Here is a 9,872-nt window from a genome sequence, read left to right as displayed (position 1 = left end):
AGTTTCCTAAAATAAATCTAAAAGCCTTAATGAGCACCCAAAGGACTGCACTACGAGTGATAGGGCTCGGGTATTTGCTCTCGCTCTAGGCTTTAAAATCCCAATAGCTAAATCTAATGAAACTTGTAAAATGCAGAGTCTAGGATAAAAGTCAAGCCTCAGAACTGGGAGAATTCTGTATTTAGCTCATTTGAAATAAAGATTTGAAGACTATCAATCTCATGTGCTATCTCTCAGTCTCCTTTCAGAATATGCTTCAACATATCATTTGACTTTGGATATTACATAACTTAGAACACAAACCTTTTTGTGGATAAGGACTAATTGGGTTTTCAACTGAATTTGCTGTTAAATTCATGGCCTAGCTATCAGTGGGGAGCTGACTATTTTTTATCACAAACACGCAGAAAATATTTTGACAAATATGAAAGAGAATCTTTAGACAGACCTCACACTGTTTAATGTTTATGAAGTTTTTTTCGCTTTTTTTTTTTTTACATGAGAAAATCTAACGTTAACTTTAGAAACTGTCTTGGGAGAAGAAACAGGAAAAACCATCTGTGGATAATTAAACAACTTTTGTCCATGAAGCATGATGTTCAACCAGCAAGTTGGCCTGAAGTAGGTCCCTTTCCTCTCATCCTTATAGTCCTCGTTTTTAAATGTGAAGGTGTCCTTGAAAGATTCCAAGTGGCTCCTAATCAAACTGTCACTTATGATATTGGATAACCTAATTATCTTTTCTCCCTATGAGGACATTGGCCTATTCCTTTTTTGTTTTACATTTTTCAACTATTAAATGTTTCACAAATCTTTATTGAGCACCTAATATGCACCAGGCAGATGGTTACCAGGGATATGACAATGAAAAACCCAAACAGCAAAAATGTCCACTGCCCTGAAATTGACATTCTATGAGGGGAAAATAAATAAAGGTAAGCAGGCAAGTGGTAAACAGAGCAGAGAAATTCAAAACAGGAGAGGAAGCGTAATGCCTTCAGTCTAGTAAGAGGCGGCAATTTTAAATAAAAACCCTCACTGAAAAGGTGACATTTAACCATAGTTGTGAAGGAGGTAAGGAAGTGAAGCATGTGGAAATTTGGGACTAGAACACAATAGTAAAAGGCAACTGCAAATGCAAATGACCTGAGGAAGGAGCAAGTGTGTTTATGTTCCAGGAATGCCTAAAAAAGCCCAGTAGGAGTGGAGTGGAATGAGCAAGGAGATCAGTAGAAAGTGAGGTTAGAGAGGTAAGAGGAGAGCTGAGAGTTCTAAGTCTTGTAGGTCACTATGTGGATGTTGTCTTTTGCTCCCAGTGAGATGGGGAGCCACGGGAGGACTTTGGGCAGAACGTGTAAGATGATCTGCCTCTCCGTGTCTGCTTTGTTGAGACAGAGGCAGATCAATGAGAGGATTATTTCTAAGAACCCAGGCAAGTGGTGATCATGGCTGCGACCAAGGCTGTGGCAGTGTCACTAGCAAGTGGTCAGATTCTGGATATATTTGAAAGTATTGCCAATGGGATTCACTGCTGGATTGGATGTGGATGTAAAAGAAAGAAGCTATAGATGATTTCAATATGTTTATTTTGAACAGTAAATCATTTGAAAGAGACTTCAGAAATTGGAAAGATGATAGAATACAGACTGAAATCAGGCAGCCTGGCTTTGAAGTCCAGCTCTGCCCCAGGGTGTTTAAATCTTCTCTCCATTTTTGCTGTAATATGGGAAAATATTACTATTCCCTCATATTCATTTTTGAGGATTATACAATACTCATAAAGTTCTCAAACTAGTACCTGGCACACTGTAAGACCTATATAAATGTTTGCTATTGCTATTGTTTTTATGTTGAGAAAGACTGTGGGGCCAGGTTTGGGGGAAGACGTTTGGGATTTAAATTTGGGACATGTTAAATTTGAGGCTAGTTTAAGATTTCTATCAGCAGTCCAACTGTAGAAGTTTGGGTTAGTTTTATATATATATGTTTGTATGTATGTATATTCTCACATACCTACATGAATCTAAAGTTTAAATTAAAATGTCATAAATGTATAGGTGGTGCTTAAAGCTTAATACTGGATTAGATCAGCAAGAATGGAGATTAATTCGAAGCATACAGGCCTGGAGCACTCCAACATTAAGGGAAGGGAGACATAAGACTGTTCTAGAAACCAAATGAATCATTTGAAGGACGAGGGAGTGATCAACTCAGTTAAATCTCTAGTTCATCAAGCAAGGAAAAGACTAAGAATTTACTACTGGATTTAGCTATGTGGAGGTCATCAATCAAGAACTTTTTGATAGCGAGGTAGGGGTGAGAGTTTGATAGGAGTGCATGGGAGAAAAAGGAAAAGAAGAATTGGAGATAATCAAAGTATAAAGTTGAATAAAAAAGTTTTGCTGTGAAAAGCAATAAAGAAGTATGGTGGCAACTGAAAGAGAAAGTGAGAACAAGAGATATTATATTAATGGGGGAAATCAGAGCATATTTGTGTCCTGATAGGACTGATACAGTAGAGAGGAGAAAACTAAAGATGGGTGAGGAGAGACAAAGATAAATCATTTCCATCCCACCACTGCAACTGGAGAGAAAGGAGAGCTGGTCCAGGAGAAACCTCAGCGTGATCTGGGGTGCTCAAGGCTGGGAATCCCCACACTACCTAGAAGTGTCAAGGTGGGTACATATTGTCCTGCCACTTCAGGAAGAACTCTTCAGACTTTTGCTTCCTAGGGAATAGGGAAAATGTCAGAGAACATCACCAATCTAGCCCATTACTCTCCAGGTCCTAAGAAATCCAGCAGAGAACTAATGCCTCAGGCCTCCAAACACCTCACTCCAAATTGTACAAGCCCCTACCTTCCTTTGGCAGGAATATTGACCTTTCCTTTGCAGGACCTCAATAAACAGTCCCTGCCAATTTCTAGCAACTCCACTAGGATTAGTTTGTTGAACCCTCAAGAGTACTAGTGAGAGGAGTATTACCATTATTTCTATTTTAGAAATGAGGGAACTGAGGCTCTTTGTGGATCAACTGCTCTGGAGATTTTACCTGAGATCCAGCAGACCTAAGAACCCGAGTGCTTCCTCTAAGGACCACCCACTTTACACCCACCCCATTCCAAGCCTGTCTTATTGAAGAATGAACAGCAGTGGTAAAAAAGGGACTGAATCTCAGACTCGCCTCTTTTCACCTGAAAGAAAATAATATGCACAGAGTTCCTTGAATGGGAAGGATGATGGCTGAAATGGACTGATGTGTTTATGTAAAACTGGGACATAATTTTGCTCTGTAACTCATTAGTCTGCAAACACTGACAAATGTAAAGTTCATGACACCTTCAAAAAGATCTGTGTTCCTTATTCACTGTCATCTCAGAAGTTTGAGAGTCCAATATTTAATTAATCTGAAAATCATCACTGAGCCTGGGAACTATCTGCTCATGTTTAGAAAGGAAGGCTCACAAAGCCTAGGTTTGCCGCTGGTATCAGGAACTTTGACATCAGCCTGGGTGGGTGGGAGTGTGATAGGGAAAGTCACATACTCTCAGAGAACTTAGAGGCCTGGGTCCCTGAATTCTTCCTCTGAAAGCAGCTCCAGATGCTTCTCCCAGAGCTCTCCACTAAGGGGAACATACAGCATGATCAATCACTTAAGACATATTTATTGAGTCCCTACTATATGCCATGTACTATTCTAGATGTGACAGGTGCACATTCTGCCTTTTTTTGTGTAATTTTAGCTAAGAGACACAATCTCTCAGATTTCTGTTTCTCCCTCCACAACATAAAGATCATGGGGTTTGACTTGAATGGTCAAGTAATTCCAGGTGAAGGATATTTGGCACTCCTATGTAACCCACATTAGTGAGCTCAGAGTAAGCAAGACATCCCCCTCACTCACTAGTGACCATAAATGAGCTGACCCCAGACACAGAAGAGTGAGTGGCCTCAGGTGAGTTGTTTCCTTTCTTACCTATCATTTCCTTGTAATATTGATAACAATGATAATGTACCCACCTCAAACAGTTAGTGAGGATTAAAGGGCATGGATAATGTAAATCACCCAGTGTAAGGTCTAGCATCCTCAATAAATTGGGCTATTACTATAAAGTGCTTTGAGCTCTTCAAATTAAAGGTATGTGAAATCCAAGTTACTTTCAGATCCTTCCCAGTTTCCTGGAATTCACCGTGTTCTAATGGGCCTGATAAGGAAAACACTCAACACAGCCGTCAAGGTCAGCAAACCGCTTTTTCCCTCTGGTTGGCAGAGCCCCACCCAGTTCCCTCCTGCCCTCCTCCAGGCTCCTGCTTTGCCCTGCGCATGCCGAAATGCCACATATCAAAATAATATAAATGCACCCCTTGCTTGTGCTCAGGGCTCAGACCTTGGGAAATGACTCCTCTCTGAGCCCGCAGGTTTAAGAATAAAACCTCAACATTCCAAGACCTTCAAGTGCCGCTTGGTTCTTCCGTCAGTGATCCAGTCCAGGTTTCCCAGTATTTTCCATAAGAGGGCCAAGGGAAGTAGATTTTTCCCACTCACACCTATCTTCTTGCGAATTCCCAGATCCCCTTTGTCAGCCCCTATCAAAAAGCAATGCTTGTTAAGAATTCTGTTATAGTTTCTTCATTTCAGATGGGCTAACAGAGAGCTCCATACATTTATATTGTCTGTTTGAGGACTAGCCTAGAACTAGGATTTGGTATGAAAAAGGATTTCTGTTAGAAACAAAATCCAAAAAGTTCACTATTTCAAACACTTCCTCAGTTTTTACTATCTCACCATAGGGCCCTTCCAAAGTTGAGAAATATTACACTCTGAGTCTGTGCTTCTTCTCACTTCACCTTGAAGGATGTGGAAAGTTGTCATGACCACATCATTGCTTATATGGCAGCTTTCAGGGATAATTACTTGTTTAGTTTTCAGATAATCTGAATTAAAGATAATCTCCTTTAGTTTTCAGATAAGAGATTATGATTTTCTCCATTTACTACCCTTTAAATCGAAAATTCAGATAATGATAATAACATGTTCAAGGTCACACAACTAGCTTATTGTGGAGTGGGGATTCCAACCCTTGATGTCAAATTCTGCTATTCCTTTTTATTTTACCACACTTGGTAACTGATTTCTGAAGACTTTTGGTGTTCTGACCACCTCATTGCATGTCCATGGCATATTTTATCTGGCAGCATTACTTTAAAAATTATTCATTCATTCAATAAACTATTTCCTCTATTAATAAGTACCATGCTAAGATTAGGACTTTAATGATAATCATCCACAGACATATTTGCAAAAATAAATGTAAAATTAGAACTGGGATGAGTTTTTTAAAGAAGTGTATGATGAAAAGGGGGCGGAAGATGGCGGCGTGAGTAGAGCAGCGGAAATCTCCTCCCAAAACAACATATATCTATGAAAATATAACAAAGACAACCCTTCCTAGAATAAAGACCAGAGGACACAGGACAATATCCAGACCACATCCGCACCTGAGAGAACCCAGCGCCTCGCGAAGGGGGTAAGATACAAGCCCCGGCCCAGCGGGAGCCGAGCGCCCCTCCCCACAGCTCCCGGCGGGAGAAGAGCAGGCAGAGCGGGAGGGAGACGGAGCCCAGGGCTGCCGAACACCCAGCCCCAGCCATCCGGGCCAGAGTGCAGGGCCCTCGATACAGGGAAAACAGGGCAGCAAGAACAGTGAGCAGGCACTGGAGGCTGGGCGACAGAGGACATAAGAAAAGCGCGCGACCATTTTTTTTTTTTTTTTGCTTTTTTGCTGCTTTGTTTTGGCGAGCGCTTTTTGGAAGTCTTAAAGGGACAGGGACCCCAATATTAGGGAAACAGGGCAGAAAGACCGGTGAGCAGAGGCCTGAGGCTGGCACCGGAGAATAAAGAAAAACGAACGACCACCTTTTTTTTTTAATTAAAAATTTTTTTTTTTTTAATTAAAAAAATTTTTTTTCTTGTTTTTTTTTTGTGGTCGTTGTTTTGTTTTGGCGGGTGCTTTTTGGAAGTCTTAAAGGGGCAGGGCGGGTCACTTAATCCAGAGGTAGGGAATCCGGGATCTCTGGGCACCCTAACCCCTGGGCTGCAGGGAGCAGGGAGGCCCCTTACGGAGATAAATAGCCTCCCAGCAGCTCCTGCTCCAACGCGACTCCACCATTTTGGAGTAGCTGCCCGAGCCAGGCCACGCCCACAGCAACAGCGGAGATTAACTCCATAGCAGCCGGGCAGGAAGCAGAAACCCTGTCTGCGCGCAGCTGCGCAGCACAAGCCACTAGAGGCCGCTGTTCTCCCAGGAGAGGAGGGCCACAAACCAGCAAGAAAGGAAGTCCTTCCAGCCGTCACTCGTCCCAGTTCTGCAGTCTATTCCTATCACCATGAAAAGGCAAAGCTACAGGCAGACAAAGATCACAGAGACAACACCAGAGAAGGAGACAGACCTAACCAGTCTTCCTGACAAAGAATTCAAAATAAGAATCATAAACATGCTGACAGAGATGCAGAGAAACACGCAAGAAAAATGGGATGAAGTCCGGAAAGAGATCACAGATGCCAGAAAGGAGATCGCAGAAATGAAACAAACTCTGGAAGGGTTTATAAGCAGAATGGATAGAATGCAAGAGGCCATTGATGGAATTGAAATCAGAGAACAGGAACGCATAGAAGCTGACATAGAGAGAGACAAAAGGATCTCCAGGAATGAAACAATATTAAGAGAACTGTGTGACCAATCTAAAAGGAGCAATATCCGTATTATAGGGGTCCCAGAAGAAGAAGAGAGAGGCAAAGAGATGGAAAGTATCTTAGAAGAAATAATTGCTGAAAACTTCCCCACACTGGGGGAGGAAGTAATCAAACAGACCACGGAAATACACAGAACCCCCAACAGAAAGGATCCAAGAAGGGCAACACCAAGACACATAATAATTAAAATGGCAAAGATCAAGGACAAGGAAAGAGTGTTAAAGGCAGCTAGAGAGAAAAAGGTCACCTATAAAGGGAAACCCATCAGGCTAACGTCAGATTTCTCAACAGAAACCCTACAGGCCAGAAGAGAATGGCATGATATATTTAATACAATGAAACAGAAGGGCCTTGAACCAAGGATACTGTATCCAGCACGACTATCATTCAAATATGATGGTGGGATTAAACAATTCCCAGACAAACAAAAGCTGAGGGAATTTGCTTTCCACAAACCACCTCTACAGAACATCTTACAGGGACTGCTCTAGATGGGAGCACTCCTAGAAGGAGCACAGCACAAAACACCCAACATATGAAGAATCGAGGAGGAGGAACAAGAAGGGAGAGAAGAAAAGAATCTCCAGACAGTGTATATAACAGCTCAATAAGCGAGCTAAGTTAGGCAGTAAGATACTAAAGAGGCTAACCTTGAACCTTTGGTAACCACGAATTTAAAGCCTGCAATGGCAATAAGTACATATCTTTCAATAGTCACCCTAAATGTTAATGGGTTGAATGCACCAATCAAAAGACACAGAGTAACAGAATGGATAAAAAAGCAAGACCCATCTATATGCTGCTTACAAGAAACTCACCTCAAACCCAAAGACATGTACAGACTAAAAGTCAAGGGATGGAAAAACATATTTCAAGCAAACAACAGTGAGAAGAAAGCAGGGGTTGCAGTACTAATATCAGACAAAATAGACTTCAAAACAAAGAAAGTAACAAGAGATAAAGAAGGACACTACATAATGATAAAGGACTCAGTCAAACAAGAGGATATAACCATTCTAAATATATATGCACCCAACACAGGAGCACCAGCATATGTGAAACAAATACTAACAGAACTAAAGGGGGATATAGACTGCAATGCATTCATTCTAGGAGACTTCAACACACCACTCACCCCAAAGGATAGATCCACTGGGCAGAAAATAAGTAAGGACACGGAAGCACTGAACAACACACTAGAGCAGATGGACCTAATAGACATCTATAGAACTCTACATCCAAAAGCAGCGGAATATACATTCTTCTCAAGTGCACATGGAACATTCTCCAGAATAGACCACATACTAGGCCACAAAAAGAGCCTCAGAAAATTCCAAAAGATTGAAATCCTACCAACCAACTTTTCAGACCACAAAGGCATAAAACTAGAAATAAACTGTACAAAGAAAGCAAAGAGGCTCACGAACACATGGAGGCTTAACAACACGCTCCTAAATAATCAATGGATCAATGACCAAATCAAAATGGAGATCCAGCAATATATGGAAACAAATGACAACAACAACACTAAGCCCCAACTTCTGTGGGACACAGCAAAAGCAGTCTTAAGAGGAAAGTATATAGCAATCCAAGCATATTTAAAAAAGGAAGAGCAATCCCAAATGAATGGTCTAATGTCACAATTATCGAAATTGGAAAAAGAAGAACAGATGAGGCCTAAGGTCAGCAGAAGGAGGGACATAATAAAGATCAGAGAAGAAATAAATAAAATTGAGAAGAATAAAACAATAGCAAAAATCAATGAAACCAAGAGCTGGTTCTTCGAGAGAATAAACAAAATAGATAAGCCTCTAGCCAGACTTATTAAGAAGAAAAGAGAGTCAACACAAATCAACAGTATCAGAAACGAGAAAGGAAAAATCACGACGGACCCCACGGAAATGCAAAGAATTATTGGAGAATACTATGAAAACCTATATGCTAACAAGCTGGGAAACCTAGGAGAAATGGACAACTTCCTAGAAAAATATAACCTTCCAAGATTGACCCAGGAAGAAACAGAAAATCTAAACAGACCAATTACCAGCAACGAAATTGAAGAGGTAATCAAAAAACTACCAAAGAACAAAACCCCCGGGCCAGATGGATTTACCTCAGAATTTTATCAGACATACAGGGAAGACATAATACCCATTCTCCTTAAAGTTTTCCAAAAAATAGAGGAGGAGGGGATACTCCCAAACTCATTCTATGAAGCTAACATCACCCTAATACCAAAACCAGGCAAAGACCCCACCAAAAAAGAAAACTACAGACCAATATCCCTGATGAACGTAGATGCAAAAATACTCAACAAAATATTAGCAAACCGAATTCAAAAATACATCAAAAGGATCATACACCATGACCAAGTGGGATTCATTCCAGGGATGCAAGGATGGCACAACATTCGAAAGTCCATCAACATCATCCACTACATCAACAGAAAGAAAGACAAAAACCACATGATCATCTCCATACATGCTGAGAAAGCATTTGACAAAGTTCAACATCCATTCATGATAAAAACTCTCAGCAAAATGGGAATAGAGGGCAAGTACCTCAACATAATAAAGGCCATCTATGAAAAACCCACAGCCAACATTATATTGAACAGCGAGAGGCTGAAAGCTTTTCCTCTGAGATCGGGAACTAGACAGGGATGCCCACTCTCTCCACTGTTATATAACATAGTACTGGAGGTCCTAGCCACGGCAATCAGACAAAATAAAGAAATACAAGGAATCCAGATTGGTAAAGAAGAAGTTAAACTGTCACTATTTGCAGATGACATGATACTGTACATAAAAAACCCTAAAGACTCCACCCCAAAACTACTAGAACTGATATCGGAATACAGCAAAGTTGCAGGATACAAAATCAACACACAGAAATCTGTGGCTTTCCTATATACTAACAATGAACCAACAGAAAGAGAAATCAGGAAAACAACTCCATTCACAATTGCATCCAAAAAAATAAAATACCTAGGAATAAACCTAACCAAAGAAGTGAAAGACTTATACTCTGAAAACTACAAGTCACTCTTAAGAGAAATTAAAGGGGACACTAACAGATGGAAACTCATCCCATGCTCGTGGCTAGGAAGAATTAATAT

The 9,872-nt window shown here is 40.8% G+C and overlaps 1 long non-coding RNA gene across 1 annotated transcript; it reads left to right on the top strand.

The window, feature by feature from the left end:
* The first annotated feature begins 480 nt into the window (after positions 1-480).
* Positions 481-4,465, top strand: LOC118934954 (uncharacterized). The gene is made up of 3 exons (XR_005033643.2): positions 481-621; positions 2,506-2,676; positions 3,003-4,465. It is a non-coding gene; the product is annotated as an uncharacterized LOC118934954 (long non-coding RNA).
* Positions 4,466-9,872: the final 5,407 nt, after the last annotated feature.

The sequence above is a fragment of the Manis pentadactyla genome, chromosome 13 (assembly GCF_030020395.1).
Source record: "Manis pentadactyla isolate mManPen7 chromosome 13, mManPen7.hap1, whole genome shotgun sequence".
Taxonomy (NCBI): Eukaryota; Metazoa; Chordata; class Mammalia; order Pholidota; family Manidae; genus Manis; species Manis pentadactyla.
The sequence above is the reverse complement of the archived record's forward strand: the minus strand, read 5'-3'. Positions and strand labels throughout refer to the sequence as shown.